The 27,679-nt window shown below is 38.6% G+C and overlaps 1 protein-coding gene across 16 annotated transcripts in view; it reads right to left on the bottom strand.

The window, feature by feature from the left end:
- mical3a (microtubule associated monooxygenase, calponin and LIM domain containing 3a) overlaps positions 1 to 27,679 on the bottom strand; it is a 144,221-nt gene that overhangs the window by 103,992 nt on the left and 12,550 nt on the right. For 14 of the 16 annotated variants that reach the window (XM_038290940.1, XM_038290941.1, XM_038290942.1 and 11 more), the window contains exon 1: positions 8,742 to 8,894. The exons of 1 other annotated variant lie outside the window; for it this stretch is intronic. The gene's annotated coding sequence lies outside the window, so the exon portion shown is untranslated. Of the gene's footprint in view, positions 1 to 8,741; positions 8,895 to 15,632; positions 15,712 to 27,679 lie in introns of those variants that run through there. One more of the 16 variants, XM_038290906.1, reaches the window with a different exon arrangement.

Consider the following 27,679-nt stretch of genomic DNA (forward strand, 5'->3'; position numbering starts at 1 on the left):
CACAACAAATAATGCAAATATAACACACTAAATTCCATAATAAAGTTAAAACAAACCACTGGACTTGTTTCCAAGTTTGATGACATTTTGTTTCCTATCCAGGAAGCTTTTTCAATTCAAAATGCCAGGAATAGTTTTGAGTTTGAGGTTTTATACTGTAGCTCTGCAAAGCCTTGTTTTTGTTTTGAAAACATGCAAATTGGAACGGACCAACGGGAATGGGGTGGACCCTTATTCAAAACGGGTGGACTTTGACTATTACCTGGATGTTAGTTATGCGTATTAGGGACGCAGATATGTAAATCTGGGCTGATATACTTACTTGATAACAATAGCCCTGTTATGGTGAATAATATTCAATCAATGTCCTATATTTCTCCACCCTTTGCACACCATGAAACTACAGTTCTGACAATGTACCGGTAACTGCTTCCCAGTCGCTGTCACATGACCAAACATACCATAACTGATCCCCCCCCTTAAAACAAAAACAGCCACGTCATGTAAATAAATATCTGTTTTACTTAGCGGATACAAATATGGTTAAATATGGTCAACATTTGCCGATTCAGATATTATTGCGGACATATCGTTCATCCCTAATGAGCTTATGTCTAAGAATAAAAATTAGCTGATGCTGCACTGAACTATGGAGGCACATGGAGGGCATTGGTTTGAAATAAAAAATATTTTCCAAAAATTACAGCTTCATAAACATAAAATAGCCCTAAATGCAAGTACAAGGGCTTTGAGAAATAGAAATAGATTCTTAATAAGCAATGCAAAGAAACCTATATAAAACAATTTTAATCTCAACTGGCTATGACCAACTAGAAGCCAGAAACAAAAAAAAACTTCTCATGATCAGTCAAAGCCTTAATGCAGGTACTTGATGAACGAAGAAGTCTTTAAATAGAAAAAAAAAGATAGAAGACGCTCTTTAAAACCAATCCAATTTTTTAAAACATGTCGTGCTGAAATCAGGATGTTAGAGAACAAGAATTCCACTAGATAACAGGAAGGCTGAAGGGCAAAGGTTTGCCAGTTTTTTCTTCCTCAGCTTCTGAACCTGTCTGTGACTGAACCTGCAGAGAGCCTTTTGGAAGTGTCAGAGTGAAAGTACAGATTCACCAAATTCAATACTGCTGAATTAATCACTAATAAGAGATTCAAGAGACAGATTGACTATTCTCTCACACACCTGTGTTTAATGTCACCTCTGGTTAGAGCTGGGCGATATGGCGATATATATCGTGAGGACGAGAGAAACATGTCTATCGTGACCTTTCTCCTCTATTTTTTCTATCGTGATAAACTTTATTATTATTATTACTGCTAATATACATTTTAATATAATTTGTTAATATAACATTTTGCGTTTTTGCTATGCAAACTCTAAGTGTATATAACGAAAAAAAAAGAGAATAAAAAGATAATGTGTAGAGAACGTGGTTTTGCGACACTACACCGCTTTACGTCACGCGGCTTTGCACCATACGTTTGCGACATTACTGACGGAGAGAGCCTGCGAAATTTCTTTCTGGCTTGAAAAAAAATGAATGATGGACACCCAAGAAAATGTTACCACAGCAGCGGTTACAGAGTCCGAAACGGTTGCCAGGTCACAGACACAACAAACACCACTTTTGCCCAAAAGGGGAGGCAGCTCGGTTGTTTGGTTATATTTCGGATTTCAGCCATCTGATAAAGAACAAACGCAGCCGATATGTAAACTGTGCAGCAAAGCCGTTCCAGCGGCTGATGCAAATACTTCCGGCCTCTTTTACCACCTGAAGAAAAATCATGAACAAGAACACGGGAAACTACAACCACTCCGATCAAAACAAACAAGGGATGAAAATACAGGAAGCACTGGAAAGAAATTCTCACAGCCGAAGCTTAAGGAAGCATTCGCCCAAGGATCACAATCTGAGAAGACGTCTCAGCGACACAAGCAGATCACAGGTGCTATTTCACGCTATATCTGTAAAGGCATGGCCCCCGTTTACATAGTCGAGAAAGACAGCTTTCGGGACCTCGTCCGTACACTCGATCCCAGATATGTGATGCCTAGTCGAAAACATTTCAGTAAAGTGGAGCTGCCTGGCTTATATGCTAGTTGTCGGGCTGAAGTGGAGAGAGAGGTACGCAGTGCGACGCATTATGCGTTGACTACGGACATGTGGATGAGTAGAGCAACACAGCCTTATATGAGTCTCACCATCCATTTCATCAAGGACTGGACCCTCCTAGTGGAAAACAAGGTAAGTGAAAGACGAGAGAAAAACCTGGCCTTGGAATTTTATAAAATGTCAATAACAAACGAATATTAAATGATTAATTACTGCAGCGCAATAGCCAAGATTCTATACTGTTCACTGTCATGGCCGCAAATTGCTTAACTGGTGTTCTTGGTTTGGGGTTGGGATTCTCATATTAGGAAACAAGATGATGGGTAAAAAATAGGCGATGAAAGATTTTTTTCAACCCTGCCCATCTGACGGACTATGAAAATATAAAATGCAACATCGGTTGTGGTATATCGTGATATATATCGTTATCGTGATATAAAATAATCCATATCGTGATATAGTTTTTTTTCCATATCGCCCAGCCCTACCTCTGGTGCTTATAAGAACTATTATTTATTGTTAGAATAAAAATATATATCATCAATACCATTTTCAGTACACCATGTGAACCCCAAATCAACCAAATGTTAACTAAGAAATGAGGGAGCTCTGATTAATTAAATATTAAAATTGAACTACAGAAACAAGATTACATATGTGACATTTTCTGTCATGAATGTCCCATCATTTGCATCTGCTGCAGACTCAACCAGCAAACATCCTCCTCCTGATTCTGCGGATCTCAAACTACAGACATGGAGTGCCATGATCCAAAAATAGAATAGAATAGAATCCAACTTTATTGTCATTACTCTGTCACAAGTACAAAGCAACGAAATGACCTCTCTGCATTTCACCCATGCCGTTGGGGCTGCCATTGTGCGCCACCAGGGGAGCAGTGTGGGATTAAAGGGTCATTGCTCAGAGACCCAGAGTGGCAGTCTGTGAGAGGGGGACTTAAACTCAGAACCTCTGGGACCCAAGTGCAATGCCCTAACCATTAGGCCACCACTCTCTATTCAACAGCTAGGAGAAGCCCTGTTGGACTACAGAGATGTCCATCCTCTGCATATATATCTGCTACATTTAATAAAAAAACTCACTAAAACATAAGCATAACTGAGATGGAAATCACAGATCAATAACACAGACACGCCTTCACTCAACTGAGATGGAGGTAAAGGCTTTGTTCGGCAGAAACGCCTGTCAGCTCAGGACCTCCCGCTTCATTTAACCACAGACTGACTCTGGTCATATAATGCATGGACCAAATCTGGGTCAGGTAGAAGCAATTTGTTTTGCAATATTAAAGCCAGCGTGCAGGCAATCAGCAAGAGTGAAAGAAACAAGAATAAAAGCGTGGATCCCTCAGGGGCCACAGATTCTTCCTTCAATAGCAGGGCTCTGCATCATGGACAAACTGTTCAGTCAGGTTCATTTAGAAAACTCATGATCTAATTAGATTTATTTCAATAAACCCAGAGGTCACATTTAAACTTAATGTAACCTATACATACAGAACAGAGCAGGGACACAGCATGGATTTTAACCCAATTCATCTTCAGAAAAGCTTATATTTCTTTAAAGAATAATAAGAGTTTATAGATTATCACCGTTTAATCATCAATGCATCAATACTTAGACTGTATCATATTTCCCATTACGCTGAAAGAAAAGTACTGTGGTGATCACACTATTAACAAACATGAAACATGTCTAAGTTTTAAGATTTTTCAGAAATGATAAGAACAAAAGAAGCATACCCATTTCTGTCCCCCATTCCTGTTACATAGTCAGTATTTATAGTGTAGCTCTGTCGAACAAGAAAAAAAAAATAAAAAATCAACCAAGATTTACATTCCACTGCAAATTGGATTATCTGTAAAAATCCTAATCTTGGGATTGAAGTATTTTTAATGTAATATCCTGCAAGGCTACACAAGCAAGAGCCTGGTTTAGTGTCAGAAAGCTATTTGTTATCCAACAGGAGGAGTGACAGAAATATTTATGATCAGCTTGACAAAGATGGCAATACTTTCTTATGTATGTCTTTGCAGTGAAAACAGCATGCTGTACAGTAACAAACATGAGCTTTGGGCTAAATAAAGGGGCTGTTAAAAGGTCATGTAATTGACATTTACAACAAAGACACAAATGGTTGGTCTTTCCTCCGAGAACATAAGCAGAAGGTTTCATGGGAATTAAATAAAGCTATTTTTTTGTTTCCAGCTTTTAAGTAAGCTTTTAATTAAAGTGAGAGGCAGAAGTCAGCCTCCTTCTTTTCACATTTGCTTCTATCGTTTTGTTGAAACATTCAACTCATATACTGCTGAATGTTTTGTAAAATGGGTTATTTTATTATTATTTTTTTTTTTATTAAATGTTAGAACTGTAAATATACAGTCATATGTTCAGAGGCGTAGCCAGAAATTTTTTACAAGGGTGGCCAGGTAATAACCAATGTGCACTGAGGGGGGGGGGGGCAAGAGGAAAATGAACAATCAAAACATCCATATTTTCTAAATAAAGACAAACTATACTTTCCTACAGCCTTTGCTAAGAAATAGATATTTGTTAGCATATATTTAAACACCCATGCTGTCTAAATTAAAGGTGAAGTGGACAAAATTCTTTCAGTTTTAAGTTATGGGGCGAACATCTTATTCATTGTCATTACTAACCTACTTTTTTAATAATCATTCAGCATAAAATTGATATTTACATGTACTTATTATGAAAGTAGTTATTCATCTCTGATTTCAGTAAAGATTCCTTAGATGACTTGCAGAGACATAATTTCCTCTTTACCCAATATACGACAAAATCTAGTTCTGAAAAGAGCATGAATTCTGAACTTATCATCTTTAATGTTTGTATATTGATGTGCATAATTAACCACAGTGTTTTTGTTATCAGGTAATTGTTTAAATATAGAAAACTAAAATGTTAAATAAGTTAAAACATCCCAATCGAGAGTATTACTGCTGCCACTGTCTGTATTAGAGGGGAAAACATAGTAGCAGTGGCCACTGATTGGGTTAGGGCAGTGGTTCTCAAACTTTTTCTGTCATTCCCCACTTTGGACAAGGGGGAATTTTCAAGCCCCGCCTGTCCCCATCGCCCCAACACAATGCTAATGAAATATGCAACAATCTTAAAATGTTCCAATTTTACTGAAGTAACAAGTAGTATCTAAATACAAACTATCTACATCAAATAACAGCAAGCTAAAAAATAAAGAAAATAAAAATGCAGCTGTGTCAAAATTTGTATCAAGCTCAAAGATAGAAAAAATTAAAGTGGCACTCTGCAATCTGTTAATAAAAGAAAAGAAGTGAAATCCATCTGGCAAGACAGGTCTATTTATCCCTGCATTAGTGGCTGCAATGAGCCTGTTTTGCATTGCACAGTTTCTCAAAACAGGGTTGCAGGCTTGATACTGCCACTCTCAAGTCATGCTCAATGTTCAGCTGAGATCTGTATTTTGTTTTCATTGAAGCAGCAGCTGAAAAGCCCATCTCACAGAGATATGATGTGGCAAAGGGAAGAAGAATGCACACAGCTCTCTGCCCGATGAGTGGATACTCCCTCTCCACTCCTAACCAGAATTCACTATTAGTCTGAGCATTAAACCTGAGCTTCAGGGTGGAGTCAGACGTCATTTCAATAAACTGGTCCTCCTCAGCAGACCTAAAATCAGCAGGTGCTGCAGACAGAATAGGAAAAAATAGACTTACTTTATTTTTCATTGCATAATAAACTAATAAAATATTTCAAATTCAGTTATTTATGATCAACCTGCGCCGTCAATCCCGGCGCATGTGCGCTTTATTTGCAGTCTGGACGCTAAAGTTAAACATGCTGTGTCTCTGCTCTGACTGCAGCGCTGAGAGGGACTCCTGCGATAGCGGGGGAGAACGGGGTTGGGACGGAGGAGGCGCCCCACGGCAGCACCTGCCGCTGGAGGACAAGAAAAGGAACGATACGTGCTTTCACGTAAGAGTCTCCAAAAGTCGCTAGATTTGTCGCTAGTCGCTTTTTTGAAAAAGAGTCGCTGGAGGGGTCTGAAATCATGGGCGGATCTAAAGGGGGGCAAGGGGGGGCAGCTGACCCCCCAATATGGAGCCTTGCCCCCCCAGCTGCCCCCCTAACTTTGATGATCCAAAAGCTGTACCTGTAAAAACAACCTGCCACTATGTTCACAGGCTTCTCAAAACAATACATTTACCAAAAGGTTGCAATTTAGTTTTTTATTTTTAATGTATTATTTGCCACCGTCCCTCAAATACTTAGCTACGCCCCTGATTCAAACGTGCAGAGCGCAGTTCGCGCTCAGTCTGTCTGACACACACACACACACACACACACACACAGTCTGCAGCGTCGCGGTGGCTCTGTAGTGTGCAAACCAACTGGAGAGACTGAGCTGTCCCAGGGCATCTGAAGGTGAAGTGACTTTTACCAGGTGTAGTTTAAACACACGTTTCACTTAAAAGTTACATTTGTAGTCAATATCTGCTAAAGACGATTAGCAAAAACAGCGAGTGTGTCGGTCAAATCCTTCCCTCGGGATTTGTAAGAGCACTCTTCCCTTTGATTAATGTTAAGAAAAAAACAGCTTACCGGTAATAAAAAAATACAAAATATTTTTTTTATCCATAATGTTAACTGATTTACTGATGGTAACCGTTATGCCGCCGTTACGTTACAACACGCAGGCTACAGTGTTGATTTGATTAGCTGAGCAGTCCTATAAATCCAATTCCTCTCAGATATCGCAATGAAACCAGGTTATAACTGGGGAAATAACAAATACAATAGAATTAAGTAGTCTAAACATAACTGGTGTGTGAATGTGATAAATCTTTCTCATTTATATTTGTTATATAGGCTATACTACAATACCTATATATATATATATATATATATATATATATATATATATATATATATGTATATATATATATATATATATATATGTATTGTAGTATATGCTACTTAACTTATAAGTTCCATGGCCCTACAGTGTAGGCTAATGAAATACAAGGACTATTACTTCATAGGCCTAGCCATGAAAAGGAAGGCTAAAAGTGGGGATATAACCAGCTTTTTTGCAAAGAAAATTCCAACAAGTACACAAGAGGAAGAGCGCAAGGGAAATGAGGGAGAAGGCAGTAAACTGGAGAGCCCAGGAGGGTCAGTGCAGGAAAAGACTGAAGGAGACACAGAAATAAGTGACGAAAAAGAGGAAATACATGAAGGAGACACAGGAATGAGTGAAGGAAATGAGGAAATAAGTGCTTGTAGTCCACTGCATCTTGGACACAATTATTATAACAAATAAATTAAAGGGATTTTGCTTGTTAGACTTTTACTTTTTAAAAGATGCAGGTTTTTTTTTTGTTCGATCACTGCACTTTGCTTATTCTGTTGTGAATTTAAAAGAAAATCTTTGTAGTGTGTAAGGGCATGATTAAACAAGAACTACTGTAGTTTAAAAGTGTTTTGTGTTTATTTGGTTAAAGCAGCTCACATATAAGGATTCCCATGTACTTTACTTCTGCCACCCTGCCAAGACCTCTTGCCACCCCTTTGCCCCCCCATGTAAAATTTTCTAGATCCGCCACTGTCTGAAATATAGCGACAAAGTCGCTGAGTTGGCAACACTGGGGCGCGAAAGTTTATTCCGTTACAAATAATATGCCGACGTCACGTCAATAATTATTTTGGCACTTCAGTTCCAGGTGAAATGTTTCTCATATCTAATGTTCTTTTAATTAGACTGCATGTAGGCTAGTAATGATTACTTTGTGGGTTTGATTGGTCTAAAAAGCGGCAACATACAGCTATAAGGACAGTTTGCTCTCACACGTTCTACATTTATAGTCACACACACACACACACACACACCGGAACTTGGCGCGCCCCACCTGTCACGTCTCAATTCCCCACCAGTGGGTCGCGCCACACACTTTGAGAACCGCGGGGTTAGGGTGACCATGGCCCCTCATCTAGCTCCGCCCCTGCATATGTTTACATTACTGTTTTTAATGTATTTTTTTTACTTTTTTTCAAGGCTGCACTTAAAAAAAAAAAAAGAAAGAAATTTCCTAGAAAGCTTTTCTTAACGAAATTTCTTTGTCTACAACTGTGTATAAAAATGACTAAATAAATCTAAGTCTGATATAACAGGCATATTAATAGTGACTAAAGAGCCTTTCATCCCAGCAGCTGCAAATGTAGTCAAACTTCAAACTTTGCATCTTTAATCCTAAATTATTTTTGTCGTTTTCATAACCTTGGCTCTGCGCCTCCCTTATTTGCAAAACTCAGAAAATTAACTTTTATATTTCAGTGTGAGACTCTATAAAGTCCCCATGCAACACATTCCACAGGCTGTCCCGTTAAAACCAGAAAGATGCACAAGCATGACGGCATGTTGAATGCAGATGATAGAACTAGACAGATTTATAAAGGTCGCTGTGGTTAAATCGTTACTCGCTCCATTGAAAAAATCACCGGAGCGTTTCATTCGCCAAACGTGCAAACGGTGCAGCCCACGGATCCTATTAGGAAACACACAGGCGAGCGGGAGGAATGCCGTCCTACCTTTGAATCCTTAGCGGTTAAAAGGTCCCCCTATCCTGTATATATGAATCCATTTTAGCGAAAGGTTCCAAGTTTTATTATAAAATGGGACTATGAAGTAGTGAGCTCTGTCCGTGAGGCCAGAGGAAGGGACCGAACAGCAGAGGGAGAAGGCGCAACTTGAAACTGACACGGAGGATCGGTACAGACCATTAGGGAATCCCAGAGGGGGAATGGAAAGAAATATTATCAAAAAAAAGCACTGAATAAATATAAGTTATGCTAAAAATATATTTATACTGCAAGAAAATAATTAACTGTGAAAATAATTGCAGTTTAAATGGCAGTCTATAACGGTGTAAACTTATCAAACGGCTAGTAAACATCGACCCCTCCCCCCCTTATTCCATATTTGAATCCCTCTGCTCCTTTTCATTTAGATCACTTTAATCCGATTGGTCTCTGCCAATGTGACGCAGCAGTATCGTTGCTTTTACTTGCAATCGGAAATAAGACAGATACTGAAATAGGCCTGTTAAATTGAAACTGTACGTCAGCGCGTCCGCCATATTTTGGGGGGCAAAGTAACCTTACATGTAAATTCAGAATCGTTTAGCAATTGTTGTTTCAAAAAAATAAAACGGAGCCTAAAAGGGTTTTAATTTTCATGTGGAGATAAACATATTTGAGGATGATTTGAATTGTATTAACAGAAAGTGTTCATACTCCCGGCAAAGTTAAATTTCACGTTATTTCATTTTATCATGTTGGTTATAATGATACAGGCATGAAAGATTGACTGATACAGTTTACTTTTTAAAGGCAGATCCAAATTATTTTGACAGCATTGTAAATTATCCCTTATATGTACTGCTAAATTTTGATGACCATTTCTTGAAGCCAAAATAACTTTTTCTGCCTCCATAAACATGATAAAAATAACACAATGATAAAACATATTACACAAGCTTCAATTTAAACAACAACAAAAAAAAAATGATTAACAAATCTTTAAAAACATTTACAATAAATAAAATATCACGTTTCTTCAAAGCAGTATTTTCTATTATGGTTTAATACATATTACAAGTATAAAGCTTAATTTAAAATTTTTAGAATCTGAGTTTAGTTAAAATCATAAGTACGCAGTAATGAGGGGATCACCTATATTAAATGTGTTTATGTCTCATAATTAAGAAAAATGGTGCTTCATTTATGCCATTGTTAATTTTAAAATAGACTCACTTTCATATTAACAGTCAAGGGTAATAAGCAATCTTTTATATGAAATTTTTAAAATAAACTGGATTAATTTGATTTTTTGTCACGTCTTCATACATAAAAATGTATCTCTATGCATAGGAGTGAATATATAAAAGGATGAATAAAAAATGAGTTTAGGTGAAAAACAAAATGTTCTATCAAAACTGAGGCAAAGTTTACTGAACTGCATAGACAGCTATAAAATTTTCTTTCAAAAATTATTCAGTAAAGGTCCTCACTCTTCAGAGGATCTGAACCAAGAAGCTTTTTACAAGGGTAAAATGTGATCTGGTGATTTAGTTTATAACATGTCTTCTTTGTGTTCAGGTTATTCATCTGAAGACAAAAAAAGTAACAGAAAGAGCTGCTCTCTTTCGTCATTAATTCAGCACTTTACTATAAACTTAGAATCATCAGAGATAAGTTGTTACATTCAGGCTGATTTTGCACAATTTCTACCTTAGTCAGTTAAATAACATCCTGTTGTCGTTTTTGCACATCTCTGATATTGCTGCTATTGTCAAATATCCATTACTGTAAAAATGTCCATAGCTGTATATTGGTTATTTTATTCTCCAGGTGTACAGTTTTTATATTGTTAAAACACTTTACAGTACAGTATTTTATTGTTTATCTTTTAACTCCTTGCTATAATGTTATTCTTATACATTTGTCTAAGGTCCACCTTTGTGTGACCAGTTTTTCTATAATGTTTTTGTAAACACCAGGATTTCCCCATTGTGAGACAATAAAGAGATTTTTCTAATCTGTTCTATAAATATCATATTACTGCTCTGTTTTTTAGAAGAGCCTTAGCTGAATGTTACTCTAAAATAGGAATGGAATGAGACTACCATTTGTTCTAGATCCAGATAGGAGTTTGGACCTACAAAAAAAATGCAATTATAGAGCTTTAACTTCTCATTTACTGTACAAAAGTATAGAACGCCTTGTGCGTGACTAAACTTCATAGAAGGTATCAGTCTCTAATCTTATCCAGGACACTTAAAGAGGTGGATTTATCAACAGAGCATCATAGAAAAGGCATTATAAATAAATAAAACAATAAAACACATCTGTGTCATCTGCTCAAAATAGAAACGATAACCTTTATGGTTAATAATGCTTCATGATGTTTTTGTTGCTTATAATGTCTGAGTTGGTAATTTAGCGGTTGTTCTACGCCTAAAATCTTTCAATTTTACAAAATTCAAAGTCCCTTTAATTTCTTTCACATAGAGCTTACACACATATTGCGCAACAGGTTCAATAGAGACTAAAGTTAGCTTTAGTGGAAGACCATAAGATTACAACTCTGGAAAATTATAACGTCTAAACAATTGCTGTACAAGGAAAGGCATTGCATAAAAAGCTATTTACTGCAGTGAGCCTTTGGCTGCTCCCCACGGACAGAAATATGCACCGCTGATAAACTGCTTTGTTCTGTCTCAATTACAAAACAATCCAACATTTGTCTTCTTGCTACAGAAACCATACAGTATTTTCTTTATCTGCAACTCGTCAGCCTAGATCACATAAAGCGTAGAGAGAAGCGATTACTTCAAATCAGCGAGAGGAGATTGTGCTGTGTGTTTGTCAAAGAAAAGATCTTCTACTTCCAGGACCATTAAGAAAAATCTGTCAAATGTTCAATCAAATCAAAAGGGAACAAAACGCAATTCAGCACAAAAGCAATCAAAGGTAAATTTCCTTCACTTTGATCAAAAAAAGCCCATTATCTATGTTCTCTATCTTAAACAATGTTACAACGCCCTTTTAGATCCAACTGTGAGGAAACCTTCCACTTTCATAATCAACTCTACACATCATGTATTACCCCTCTCCATCTAGGTTCTATTTTTTTATTTAGATTTGAATAAATTCCTTGAAAAAAACAGTTTAAACAATGTAAAGTTCAACTTATATGAAACCATGTATGGCTGCTCCAACCAGATTGTACTCTCCTGAAGATAAGGGAGTAAAGACATTCTCAAGAACAAAACAGCTATTATGGTACTCGTACCCCTAGTGTTCCACGAGTGCATTGCAAGGGGTACAGGAAAATATTTTATTTCTTAGGTAGAAAAATAAAATAGGGATGGGATCTGTTCTCCTTTATAAGGACCCAATTGAAAAAAAATCTAACAAGTTTAAATCAACTATAAAGTAAGTTTTTCTTTGAGTTCACCTTCAGCTGTGATGCACATTAAAAACCAAGCAGAGGAACAGACTGGATGAAGAGAGCAGCCTAGTATCTGTTTTTTTTCACACTGATCTATCAGAGCTCATCGAAGAAGCCCAGATTTCTTGATCAAAACAAAGTACACCTAATTAGGTTAGTCTGACTATAACTTTTGTTCTGTATTTTGCTTACATTTCATCCACTTTAAATGTGATTATTAGGGAATTACTCAGAGGAGCTCCAGTTTTATAAATACCGTACAGGTTTATAATAGGATTTTATTTTGTATTTATTTTTATTCCTTTCTAACTTCCGGGCAACATATTTATGTTGTTTTTTATTTGCGATGGAAAACATAAAATAAATAAGAATTAAATGCTCATATTAAAAGATTAAGTAAAATAGTTTTAATTTTCAAATCAGTTATTGTACGTTCGACTTTTGGACAATCATAAATACTTTTGGCTGAGAGGGGTACTCATGGTGAGACAATGCCCAAAGGGGTACACAAGTCAAAAAAGCTTTTTGAAACATTGGTCTATAGGACCAAAAATTATAAGTGTTGTTAAATGACTGTCGGTAGCAAAAAGGTATTGTTATACATTCAAACAATAACCTTCAAAATATTATAAATAACCATTAACAAAGTATAGGAAATTTTTGCAAAGTTGACAGAAAAATGCATTTATATGGGCTTTCTTTAGATCCATTACTTTTATGATGTCACTGACTGATCTCATGATTTGCCTGCATCATATTATACCTTGAATTGTGTCTGCACCAAATTGGACTTCAATACGGATTGGACCTGTTGTGCCTTCAGATGACATACAACCCAGATCCCTGCAACAATAAACTGCATTAAAAGGAACTGTTAACCTGTGAAAATGATCTGCTGTTTTCAAATCTCTAAAATGTCTTGCCACGGTAAAAAACAATCTTCGTGCATGCCCATAGTGATAATACAAAACAAAGTATGAATCTTTTCATCAAAAAGATATGGAGGCATCGGCTGAAGTTCAGCTCAAAACAACCACATCTGAACTCTAAAAGTGTTTTTTTTTTAATCACAGTGTTTCTACCAGCACAAGGACATTCTGCATATGAGATCTCCAATCAGAGCCAGCTGCCCTAGTTGGATTTGTACGGATTTGCTAATTAAACGAAACCCCAGGAGGATGCAAAGAAGCAAACAGGTCTGCTTGTGTGAGAATGGCAGAGGGAGAGAGGAAGAGGGCAGCTTTAAGCAGCAGAAAGGAGAATAAAAGCTCAATGACTTGCTGCTAGATCACAATACATCACAGAGAGTTTCACCACATTATGAAAGTGCCTTTATTTGTGTTGAGCTCCTTGATCTCACCACGCCTCTGTTCACTATACCGCTCTGTCATCGAGGATCAGTGGATGCTGACTAAAGAACACAAACAAAGGGCATCTATCAAAGGTGAGGCAGGCGGCATTCGGAATGGATCACAAAGAATTCGCATGATGTCACCTGTAATATCCTCAGAGACACACCATGAAATATTTATGACAACTGCATTAAAATCCCTGATCTGAATTGGATGCAACTGGAAGAGGAGAGAGGAGATGACTTACAGCACAGAGGGAAGAAGGGATCCAAAAGCGTAATCCTCCAGCTCAGTTTGTTCTATTTTTCTCCTTCCTGTGTGTCTGCCTCTCCTCCTGCCGCTTCTCACCCTGTTCTTCTCACCACAGCAAGATGCTGCCTGGACCAAAGCTCGTTGTCATGGGAACCTTGAGGGGGGTGGGGGCAGTTACGTGAATAGGCCTTTCTGTCCTCTGATTGGCTGGAGGCAGTGAAGTAAGAAGGACGGGACGAGGGGAGAGGAAGGCGGGGGGTGTCAAGACGCCCACCAGCTCCCAGATTGGAGGAATCCTCAGATAGAGCAAACAGACACAAAGGGTGTCCTCCTGAGGTGGAGTTTTTTTTCTTACTGGAAACTGACTGACTTAAAGACACCTGGTTTGTTAGGATATCATTTTATTCAGATAGTAGAAGATTTCCTCCCATCTGTTATTCAGGTGTCCCACATAGCAAGGTCTAGAGGATGGAGAAATAACACAATGCGATCTGCTAATCTATCATACATCCTCCTACACAGGCTGCAGACATCCACTGAAACCAAACCGGAAGTAAAACACAGACAGAAACACAAGCACTGGAAAAATGACTCAAAGATGAATCACTGAGAGACGTTTCTGCTCCTGGATACACAGAGGAGACCCAGTAGGGGTTCCTGAACCGCAGCAAAGCTGGCAGTAGTTTTCTTTTCTGAGATTTCAACACAGATAAACCAAAATTAAATAATGTTGAGATGTTAACTGAAGATGGATTGGAAGAGTTAAAGCTATGCAGAATAACTAAATGAATGAAAACTTCAAGCTTTTTTTGTCAAATATTTCTTGTCTTTCTTGCTTATTTTGAGAGACGGTAATGGGCCACGCTGCTTTTGCTTGTGCAACACCTTAGAGATCATGGTTGGTCTAAAATAAGAAACCATGCATGACAAATTCTCAAAAGATGTGGAAATTTCAGTCTATTTCAGCTGATGTTTTTCCTTTTGACTGTTTCATTCAGCTTTGAAAATATTATGTCTGTTTCTCTACATATGCACCCATCCCTGATCTCACAGATTAAGGTTAAAATGCAGGTAAAAGATAAGCATTCAGTCTAATTGATACAAATATCCTTATGCTTCTAATAACACCAGGAATAAAAGAACATTCTATTTCTGACTTTTCACTATGATTGAGAATCAAAACGTTATGCATTTTTATTCATCTTTCAATACAATTATTTACTTCAAACTCTTTTTTAACCACTTTCATCAGTTGGAATTCCCACATTGCTACAACCATTTCAATCTGGGGTTCCTGTCCGGAAAAATCTATAGTCTCATTTCAATGCACTGTACTACAGCAAGAATAATAATCATTATTGGATTTATATAGATGAAACTGAAAATAACAGGGATGTAAGGGAATGAATATGATCCACCTTTATATCAGGGTGCAAATTGAATCTACTGTGCATTTAGAGGTCATTTGCTGCAGTTCACTTGCAGAAAATAAAACAGAGCTAAATTAAAATGCTTCTAAAACAGCTCAAACATCGTCCTCTCAAACCAGTTAGAGATATGCATTATGCAGACATTTTGCCTCTAATGCCATAAAAGGGCAGGGAGGTTTATTAATAAAATATGCTTTGTTTCCAACGCCATCCGTTCTACATTCATGGAGGCTGTAAAGGTGTTTTTCAATGTATAATGAAACCGGTTTAGGCAATTATTTGTAATTAGACACAAAAATCATCTCCACAATTTTGGCTTTTGAAATATTTGTATTATTGCAGCTTCCTCTCAAAGTCCAAAAACAGGTCTGTTGGATTAATTAGCATCTCTAAATTGTCCCTAGGTGTGTGTGCATGGTTGTGTGTCTCAAACCTGTCCAGGGTGGACCCTGCCTCTCTCCCATAGACAGCCGCAGTAGGAACTGGCCTGACCACAACCCTGACGTAAAAACCTGGAGAAGATAGATTTTTATATCATACTATATCAAAGTGTAAATTAAAATAATATAGTTAATGCTTCTTCATCACCAAAATATGTTCTGTCTGAATTCCAGTAAACAAAAGAAGTCCTGTTGAATTGATATTAAACTGTAAAATCATGGTACTAAATAGAGGACATTGTTTGATCCGAACTCACTCTCTTCTCCTTTGTCCTAGAGAGAATGATCAATAGGTGGTAGATATAATGAGAAGCAATTATGCTAATAGATGATCTCCTCATGCTTATGGTCGGCCATGGGGAGCCAGTCTTAGGCCAATGAGCTGCAGAGGAGTAGGAGAAAGGAGGCGAGTGGTAGGGGAATGGCACTCATTTACATTCCTCATGAAACATCTTTTCTTAAACTAAGTATTTCTGATACATGAAAGAAAAAAAACATTTTTAAAGAAAACTTATCTGAGAATGAGACACTTGGTGAGGAAGGAGGAAACCATGTTAAGTGGTTCAATGCTAGCAAAAAGCAGTAATAACATTCATTTTGGGTTTAAAACTATCTTATATAAATGACTGATAAGTTATTAGGTGGCAAGAAAAGTGGGTTGTAGAAACAGTCAAACATTGATGAGGCAATAGATGACAGAAAACTTCTGTTAATTGTCAGTCAGAACTTAAGAAAACTAAATACGAACATAGAGAAACTGGGAATTAACCTTAAAACCATCTCTAAGGTTGGTTACGATTCTGTACAAATACAACAATTTCTACTATCAGAAAACAATCAGAAGCTGTTCACAGAAAGAGAAGGATTGTACCAGTTTAGGAGAAATATGTTTATTCAAAACCAGTGAAATCAGAACCACCAGAAAATGCTTTTGTATTTTAGCGGGTGGACTGAATCTGTGCAACAGTCTGACTGCAAATTATTAATAAAAAACAGTCCTTAGCTTTGTACTATTAGATGTACACAAAAAGAAAACAAGAAAATATCCTTTTCCATTCTAAAGTTTCAGCTCGTACTACTGATAAAGGTATTTTAAAATGTGCCACCAGAATCATGTGCAGCAAAGTTTTCTTTTTCTGTCTGGAAATCTCAGAGTTAAAGTAACATACGCACATGCATAGAAACCGGTTCTGCAATTATATGCAAAACCTCCCTAATTATGGTAACATGGTAATTATTTAGTTTGAAAATAATAGTAGAACTCTTTTTTTTAGCTGCTCTCTGACACAAATAGTAACATTGCCTTTGCTCTGCATATGAATGATATTCAAATCTTTATTTCAAACATATAATGTTAGCAATCAGACAGAGAATCAGATAATCCAGCTTGAAAAGCACTTAAAAGTTTTACCAAATGATGTAGATATTATCAATTGACCTGGAGATATAAGCAGAACAGGCCGGTGGCAGGCAGAGGCAGTCCAGGTTTTAACCAAAGTGAGAAGATTAAAGGAACCCAGTGAGCACAGAAAGGCAGGCAGTGCACACAAGTACTGGGAATGAACCGCATATAAGCAACGACACGATCTGGTGCAGAATGGCTGCGAGAAGCAAGTATCAGTGGATCGAGACCCAGGTGGAAACACCTGCAGGAATTTAAGAGCAGCACGTGAAGCTGATCCCCAAATCAGGAGAGTGAAGCATAGCAGGAGAAGGCAGAGTAAGGCTGTGTCCGAACATCTGCCTTTATCACTATATAGGGCACTATATAGTGTTTACGCCATTTTAGATGAGTGTCTGAGCAATGAGTGGATAAAAAAGTAGTGGACTCGAAATTTCCCACAATGCACCTTAAAAAGTAGTGATCAACAATCGTCACTAGATGAGCAGATATATCCCAGATTGCTTTGCAAGAGCTCTCCTCCCACAGCATCATGGTATTTTTGTAGTGGTGATTAATAACAAAGATGAGGCATGCACCATGGTGGGAGGGGGAGCTTCTTGACCAACGCGGAGCGAAAAGTAGTGATCATCTCTCCGAATGGTGAGTAAACTGAGTTCACTTTAAATTCCACTATGTAGACCCCACTATATATAGTGACTGAGGGACACAGACACAGCACACAGCAGCCTGAACTGACCCACATCCGATTTTGTTTTTGCCAGTATACGACCTCTATCTGATCCTTTTATGACGTTTGATGATGTTTTCAAATGTGACCCAGGCCACTTGGCTATGTGGTCCTAAATCCAATACGACCTGAACATCATCATCGCTCCACAAAGGTGACTATAGCGTCCTCTAGTGTGCATGCGGGACACTTAAGTTGTATGAATGCAGTTCACACAGGAGATCAAATAAAAGTCGCATATATTTGGATATGTGTACAAACATGCAAAACAATCAGATTTCACAAAAAATAATTCAGAATTGAACATTAAAGCCCGCAGTGTGAACGTAGCCTAAGAAAGAGCACAGCAGGACGCCTGCATGACATACACTCACCGGCCACTTTATTAGGTACACCTGTCCAACTGCTCGTTAACACTTAATTTCTAAGCAGCCAATCACATGGCGGCAACTCAGTGCATTTTGGCATGTAGACATGGTCAAGACAATCTCCTGCAGTTCAAAGCGAGCATCTGTATGGGGAAGAAAGGTAATTTGAGTGACTTTGAACGTGACATGATTGTTGGTGCCAGAAGGGCTGGTCTGAGTATTTCAGTAACTGCTGATCTACTGGGATTTTCACGCACAACCATCTCTAGGGTTTACAGAGAATGGTCCGAAAAAGAAAAAACATCCAGTGAGCGGCAGTTTTGTGGGCGGAAATGCCTTGTTGATGCCAGAGGTCAGAGGAGAATGGCCAGACTGGTTCGAACTGATAGAAGAGCAACAGTGACTCAAATAACCACCCGTTACAACCAAGGTGGGCAGAAGAGCATCTCTGAACGCACAGTACGTCGAACTTTGAGGCAGATGGGCTACAGCAGCAGAAGACCACACCGGGTGCCACTCCTTTCAGCTAAGAACAGGAAACTGAGGCTACAATTTGCACAAGCTCATCGATATTGGACAATAGGAGATTGGAAAAACGTTGCCTGGTCTGATGAGTCTCGATTTCTGCTGCGACATTCGGATGGTAGGGTCAGAATTTGGCATCTACAACATGAAAGCTTGGATCCATCCTCCCTTGTATCAACGGTTCAGGCTGGTGGTGGTGGTGTCATGGTGTGGGGAATATTTTCTTGGCACTCTTTGGGCCCCTTGGTACCAATTGAGCATTGTTGCAATGCCACAGCCTACCTGAGTATTGTTGCTGACCATGTCCATCCCTTTATGACCACAATGTACCCAATTTCTGATGGCTACTTTCAGCAGGATAATGCGCCATGTCATAAAGCTGGAATCATCTCAGACTAGTTTCTTGAACATGACAATGAGTTCACTGTACTCAAATGGCCTCCACAGTCACCAGGTCTCAATACAATAGAGCATCTTTGGGATGTGGTGGAACGGGACATTCACATCATGGATGTGCAGCCGACAAATCTGCGGCAATTGTGTGATGCCATCATGTCAACATGGACCAAACTCCCTGAGGAATGCTTCCAGCACCTTGTTGAATCTATGCCACAAAGAATTGAGGCAGTTCTGAAGGCAAAAGGGGGTCCAACCCGTTACTAGCATGGGGTACCTAATAAAGTGGCCGGTGAGTGTATAACAAATAAAAGCTTGATAACTAAGGCAAAGTAATGAAAGTATATAACAAAAATAACCTTTTCAGTTCAGTATAAAGTAAATTCTGATTACATAATACAAATATTCATACTTGGATCATTATTTTGCCATCCTGAACACACAAATCCTATTTGCCCTTTTAGTAGCTACATTAATGTGAAAAAAGAGGACATTCCATTAATTATTCATCTATTTTCTGATGTTAAGACATTATGATCCTAATCTTCCCCCCTTGGAGCCCCATTTACACTAACCTTTTGAAACTGTGCCAAATCGGTCCGAGCACAGTAACCGACATAACTTTTGAGTGTAAATGGCACACTAAACTGAACTGGACCGTGCCAGACACAACCGAACCACGCTAAACTGGTACTAGTTGATCAGTAGGGCTCAGCACGGTTCACCTCAGGCTCGGTTCTCAGATAACAAAGAGCGCATGAGCAGACCGCGTCATCTCCTTACAGTTAGCTTCTGTAATCATGAAATTTCAGACGTTCATAGATATTAGTAGCTTCTCTACCGTGCCGCATGATTTCCAGTGATGATTCTGCTTTGCAGTGTGATGAACCTCAACGTCTGTCATTGTTTCCTGCATCTGTAAGTCCTCATTAGAATATCATTTGACGTATCCACTTCCCAAAAGCCGACTTTGTCAAGTAAATTCACCAAAGACTGCCTTCTCCGCGAACAATGAAATATCCCTATTATAATCAAACTTCCTGAATGTTATGGGCCTCGCCATGTTGATTTGCTTGTTTACAGGCATGGATAAATTTTCAGTGGGTAGTGTAAATGGGGCAATAGATTATAAAGGTTTTTCTTAAGCAAGATGTAAATCATCAAGAGTTGGCACCTGTAAAAATGGCATCTCAGTACTTAGAAACCAAACATATAATCAGAGCAGAATCCATTTTATTCTTCTAATAAACTACGAACAGAAAGAGGAGGTAGACATGTGTAACCTGTGGATGAACAATGTAAACACTCCCTTTTCAAAAAAGTGATATGACAAGAGTTTTTCAAAGAACTATTTTAAGTAACCTGAATCCAGCCTAGTGGTGCAACTTGAACTTTTCATTTCCTCCAGAGCTATGAGCACAATCCCTGTGCAAACACCACGTAAATCAGCTGCTCTTGATGGGTAGCAGGAGAAATGAGGAGTGAGTGTGTGTGTGTGTGTGTGTGTGTGTGTGTGTGTGTGTGTGTGTGTGTGTGTGTGTGTGTGTGTGTGTGTGTGTGTGTGTGTAAGGGGTGAAATGGGGTCCGGTGAAGACATAAAGTAAAGAAATGTTTCCCAGACAGGCGAAGAGACACGAAGCAAACAATGAAGGCCAGATTTCAGAAGGTTCAGCTGTGTCTGTGGTCAGTCTGAGCCAATCTAAAATTAACTGCATGTGTTTAGGAGACCTCAGTGCTGTGTGAGGACTGGAACAGGCAGCAGTGGTCAGGGCGCGGCTACACTGAGCCCATCTCTCACACAGCTTTACTTTTACTAGCCCTATGAGCTGCTATAATGCCCAGCTATAAATCCTACCACAAGAGTTAAAAAGGTTATGGCTTTGACCCTCTGCCCCGTGTCAAACAGGTACTAAACCTTAATGATGAAATATGAATTCAAATAATCTGACTGTGGGCTAAATGACTCCAGCTTATCCCTGTATTTGGAAAAGGCAGTGAGTATTTCCCTGCCAAACACTAAGAGTGACCACTAGTTATATAAATCTATTCCTGCCTCCTGGATTCTTATTCGGAATAAAAGAAAACCTGCAGATCTTTGAATAAAACATATAACATCAAATTTTATTTTGGATTTTGACACTAAATTTGATTTCATGCACCAAAACTGACTCCATTACAGCAGCATAAACTGCATTTAGATTTTCTTTATGCAGGTAAATCTCTGCCAAATTGGATTCAAACTTAGACATAAAGAAGTCTTCAACTTTCTAACTTCAGGGAGTGTTTCTGTTGATGCTTCCGCCTTAAAAGTAGAAAAAAATTTAGTTCTCACTGCAATTAAACGCAGTTATTTCCTGTGTTCTTCTCTCTGTGCATTTTAGTTTTTTTTAGGTTAGTGTTGGTTTTTTCCACCTTTGGTTTATAGTTCCCTTTGGTTCTATTTTAGGTCTGTCTGAGATGATTATTCACCGTTTTTGAGTTTTCCTGTCTCTCTTTCCTTCACAACCCTTCAACATTTGTTTGACTGTTTTGCATCCCTCATTCCCATTCCTACCTAGGACTGCCAACTACCTGAAAAATAAATAATAATAAAAAATGTGCATGCCAGCTGATCCGATTACCCCTCCTGGTGTGGTGATTTTTTTTAGCCCCACTTTGTGTTTGAAAGGATTTTTTTTAACTATTTGACTCACATGTGCATTGAAGTAGATGCATATTTGCAGTGTGCTTTATATCAATTATTGCAGACTTTTTCCACCCAGGTATTTGTTTTTTCCCATTCCTCCATATACACTATATTGCCAAAAGTATTTGCTCACCTGCCTTGACTCACATATGAGCTTAAGTGACATCCCGTTCCTAATCCATAGGGTTCAATATGACGTCGGTCCACCCTTTGCAGCTAGAACAGCTTCAACTCTTCTTGGAAGGCTGTCCACAAGGTTTAGGAGTGTGTTTATGGGAATTTTTGACCATTCTTCCAGAAGCGCATTTGTGAGGTCGCACACTGATGTTGGACGAGAAGGCCTGGCTCTCAGTCTCCGCTCTAATTCATCCCAAAGGTGTTCTATCGGGTTGAGGTCAGGACTCTGTGCAGGCCAGTCAAGTTCATCCACACCAGACTCTGTCATCCATGTCTTTATGGACCTTGCTTTGTGCACTGGTGCACAGTCATGTTGGAAGAGGAAGGGGCCAGCTCCAAACTGTTCCCACAAAGTTGGGAGCATGGAATTGTCCAAAATGTCTTGGTATGCTGAAGCATTCAGAGTTCCTTTCACTGGAACTAAGGGGCCAAGCCCAGCTCCTGAAAAACAACCCCACACCATAATCCCCCCTCCACCAAACTTTACACTTGGCACAATGCAGTCAGACAAGTACCGTTCTCCTGGCAACCGCCAAACCCAGACCCGTCCATCAGATTGCCAGATGGAGAAGCGCGATTCGTCACTCCAGAGAACGCGTCTCCACTGCTCTAGAGTCCAGTGGCGGCGTGCTTTACACCACCGCATCCGACGCTTTGCATTGCACTTGGTGATGTATGGCTTGGATGCAGCTGCTCGACCATGGAAACCCATTCCATGAAGCTCTCTGCGCACTGTTCTTGAGCTAATCTGAAGGCCACATGAAGTTTGGAGGTCTGTAGTGATTGACTCTGCAGAAAGTTGGCGACCTCTTCGCACTATGCGCGTCAGCATCCGCTGACCCCGCTCCGTCAGTTTACGTGGCCTACCACTTCGTGGCTGAGTTGCTGTCGTTCCCAAACACTTCCATTTTCTTATAATACAGCTGACAGTTGACTGTGGAATATTTAGGAGCGAGGAAATTTCACGACTGGATTTGTTGCACAGGTGGCATCCTATCACAGTTCCACGCTGGAATTCACTGAGCTCCTGAGAGCGACCCATTCTTTCACAAATGTTTGTAAAAACAGTCTGCATGCCTAGGTGCTTGAATTTATACACCTGTGGCCATGGAAGTGATTGGAACACCTGATTCCAATAATTTGGATGGGTGAGCAAATACTTTTGGCAATATAGTGTATTTCTGCATCCTATTTTTCATCATCACTATGCAAAGATGTTATTACTCCATCCATCCCCCATACTGCTTTGTTGCCTCCCGCTATCTTCTCCGTGAGCAACACTTTGCTTGACCAATGGAATGAGGGTATTCTGGATCGTTACATATATGTTGTCAGCTCATTGGTCACAACGCAGGACGGCCCAGGAACAAGTTTACCGTAAGTTTTGTATCTAACGTGCCCTTGTTCTTCATTTTCTGTTACCTTTTACTGACCTTTATTTACATGGAAGCAGAAAATGGAGATGAGCTTGGATGTTCATTATGAGATTAGGATTAGATATGACTGAATCGAGGTGATGCTTGGATGAGTCTTCCAGTTTGAATCCTCATCTGAACTTCATTTTAAAATCTTAAAAAATAAAATAGAAATGTTTTCAAGTAATATATTAAAACAACAACTGAAAAGTAAAATATTTATTAATTCTAATGAGTTCTTTCTGGTTAAATACAAATATGATTAAGGATTATTAAGAAATAGATTTTTATGTCACACTTGTCTTCCTTTTTTCTTTCAGCAAAATTAAAATGTTAACTTGTGGTAATTTCTCTCAAATATCTGTCTGTCTTTCTATATGTGTTATGTTTAATTATTCAAGCTTCAGTGAGGATATTATGTGAACAATTGCTTTCAAGAGTCACTTGAGACTTTGAAATTCTTGACACCTGCTGCTTCTGTTTTTAACTGTGCTCCAGCAGCTACACTGATATAGGCCAGCCCACCTTGCACTGCGAGCAGCCTCTTCAGTTTCATCAGCCCTGCATGCAGTATTAACAATAGCTGTTTTGATAAGGCAGCTCCAGAAAAAAATAAAACAAACAAATGATAGTAGCTAGCCATCTGTATTTCCTTCTAAACCACCCATAATCCTGGGCTGCACCACCATATCTTGGACCAATACCGATATGCCGATATTTTGTGTATCCCTGATATTAACTTCCATTTTCATTACATACCATCTAAGAGTAGAAACAGATTTTGATATGAGCAATAGGTTTTTCTGCCTAGGGTACCATGGCCTGGAGGGCACTACAAAAAGTAAAACAATTAAGTTGCACTTAACAGATTTTTTAAAATCATTTAAAGAGGGAGCACTCTGCACACATGTTATCTTCTAGTGTAGATGGAAGAAAATGTGGCTGCTGGTGCTGTACTAGAAGGGTGTTTTAGTTTTTTCAGGAGTCAGGACTGACTTAGAGTATCCAAGTTTAAAGGTCTACATATTTAGACTGGTCAAGCATCAACTAGATTATAAAGGGAGATTCTTGAAACTCGATTTGAGATGTTTTAAAAAATTGTATTTCTAAATGTTTCCTAGTTTAAGAATGAACTGAGAATGAGACATGCAAAGAAAAATAATCTGCCAATTTTTTCTGAATTGATTAATAAATCTTAAAAATAATGTTTAGGATTAAAAAAACCAACAACTAATCTTTGTTTTTGTTTTTTTAAATATAGAATTTTACTCATCTACATGGTGTAATTATATCAACTAGATGTTCTTAATGCGTTGAATGTTACTATGTTCCTTTTTAAATGGGCTAGTTGGTGCAACTCATGTGAGCAGATCTTTTTTAATAATTTCCTAACCAGCCAAGCTACCGCTGGGCCTTGAAGCTAAAACAAGCGAGATGCACTAGTCCAGTTCTGCAGTGTTCAAAGTAACATGGCCCTAAGAAAAGCCATTCTGCCTCTACAATGAGACCAAAGAACATAATGAACAGATGCATACCCACAGGTGACTCATCTATTCATGAACAACCAGAACAAAAAAGAGTCGCTTGGGCTCATTCCTGTTGATATAATCCTGTTAGATATTTGTTAAAGAGAAAGTATAAAAGAAGATGGTTGTTCTTTTTAGTTTTTAGGGTTTACACCTCACTAATGATTCTGGTGCATTAAAGTTCCACATTGGTTAGAATCTCAGCATCTCCTGCTCAAAGTACTGAGTGCAAATTAAAGTCGATGAAACACATCAGAAGTGTGTTTCACTTCTGACTCTCCAAGCAGAATCCATTAGTGGTGTCCATTAACAAAAAATGGATTTATGTCCAATTAGAGATGAGCCATTCACTTGAGGGAGATTAAAACCAGTCACTCAGCTCCAAGATTGCGGTCCTGAATCAGAATTTACTTAATGTGATGTGAATAATATAGACAGAATATATGAGCTTTTTAAAAACTGATTAACACAAGCTTACCTGTTTAGCAGTGGCGGCCGGCCCATAGGGGGCGCTGGGGCACCGCCCTCCCTGATAAGAAGAGAGAAACGTAAAATATATTTTTAGAAATTAACTCATAAATGTCAGTTTTACTCTCTAGACTGTGTACCTATAAGCAAAACAAATTATATAAACTACATTTCCCTATCTACTGTCATTAATTTGTGGATTTCCACAGACTCCTACCGTCTCTGTTCTGGGGGCTGTGATCAGACAGCCCCACATTTGCAGAGAATCTGTCAATCATGTACTATTGCTAGGTGAATTTAATGGCCAATCAGCGTCTCAGAACTTTATGGTCTTGGGGCGCTGAAAATACTGCGCTTTAACAGGCTTCTGAACCCAAGCGCAGGTGCAGACAATTAGAGGGAAGATGGCGAACGTAACGAACGAGATGCAGCTTCCACCAAATTCGGTGAGATCCTTATTTATCTACCCGTTTGCCAGAAGAACATTCCTGTTGTAGGATATGAAAATTTCATGTCATGGTTATTGTGACTGTGACGAATCCACCTCGTCACTTAAAATAACCTCTAACTTTGCGCGCCACACACACATTCCTGTTATACTGTGCTTGTGAGGACCAATACACTCGCGCAGAGCCCAGTAGCTCCATGAACTTAAAACATACAAGCTGTTCCTGGTTACCTGCTGGCATATTGAGGGTGCACACTTAATATTTCAGTGGGGTTAGCCGTGTGTGTGTGTGTGTGTGTGTGTGTGTGTGTGTGTGTGTGTGTGTGTGTGTGTGTGTGTGTGTGTGTGTGTGTGTACGTGTTTATGCTATGGGGACTTATCATCTTCAGTCTGGCTGCGTCTTTGCTGGGTTCAAACCCAGTTTGGTGTAATTGAATAAGTCAATGAATCTGTGTAAAAGAATTAAGTTGTAAAAATTATTTGTTTTTGTACATCAATTGTTTGTGGAGGTAATATATGGACAAAACTGATTTATGAGAAGAAATCAGAAATAAGAGAGCCTGAGGTGAGGGGCTTAAACTATTTAATGAGGGCTGTGGGAAGAAAAGCGGCAATTTTTGTTTTCTGTTTCTTTGTTACATTGCTGGTAACTGGAGGGAGGCTGAGGCCCAGAGGATCTTGTATATGTTTAGTTTCTTTTGCACCCTGTTTTGAGTTTTTGAGCACAATAAATCACCAACACCGGTAACCCGACTGAGCCTGGATTCTTGGAGGCCAAAGAACCCCGTCACAGTGACCCAAATCATCACTGTTACTGTTATTATATAGTAAATTAAATCATTACTGTTAAATTGTATGTATTGTCCAATTGTTTATTTGAATTCTTATTCCGGATTAGTTGGAGACATACACTAGGCTATATCAGCCCCACCAAAAATATTTTTCACCAGCCGCCACTGCTGTTTAGTATGAATCAAACTTCTGTCCGTTTTTCTTCAGATTCTCCAGATTTTCTCTTTTTGAGAAGAGTCAGAACAGCAGAATGACCACATCAGAACCCAAACAATGTCTAAGAAATGTGATAAATTACTCAGAAACCTGAACTTAATGTACCACTTTACATTAAGAAAATAAATACAATTTATAGGATAAACTAAATTGTAGGACATGATTTTTGATCGTCTCATGCATGAGGCCATATCGAATAATAATAAATAATTTATCTTGGTGCCATTTTATCTAAGGTTCTTGAGATCTTGATGTTTTTTTTATTTCTTAGGCACATGCCCTTAAATCCAGGCAAGTCTGATTATTTACTATCAAGTATTTTTTTTTTTTGCAGCGATTCTTTACCCAAGTTAGCTAAGGACGTCAGTGTTTAGAAATGCTTTACTCTTCTTTTGTTTATCAAGTTTGCCAGGAATTCACCGTTGCTGATGCTGAAGATGTCTAATCAGACAGTCCTGCAGATGACAGTGAAGGGAACTTTGATGAACATTGCAGTGTACCTAGCATGTGTTAAGGATCTTTTTCAGAGTTGCTACAGGACCTAGACTCAATGTCTAGAGCCAGTTGGCTCCAAACCAAATCTCCCCTAAGACAAATGTTAATTTCAAGGGATATCCCAGTCAAATAGAAGCTCCATGCATAAAAATTTTAAAACTCTGGAATGATAGTGATATTATGAACTATATATGATATGTGGCCCTTTTTAGATCCCCTGTAAAGATGTTTTTTTAACACAGCTGACTAAGATAATGGCATGGCAGCCACTGAAATTATCTATGCATCTAGAATAATCTAGAAACATCTAGATGATGTTTATGCTTGGTGTACCTACTGGGATTTTCACCCACAAGCATCTCTAGTTTACTGAGAGTTGTACGGACACAAGCCTCA

The sequence above is a fragment of the Cyprinodon tularosa genome, unplaced genomic scaffold, assembly GCF_016077235.1.
Source record: "Cyprinodon tularosa strain WSP-4 unplaced genomic scaffold, ASM1607723v1 ctg290, whole genome shotgun sequence".
NCBI classification, from domain to species: Eukaryota; Metazoa; Chordata; class Actinopteri; order Cyprinodontiformes; family Cyprinodontidae; genus Cyprinodon; species Cyprinodon tularosa.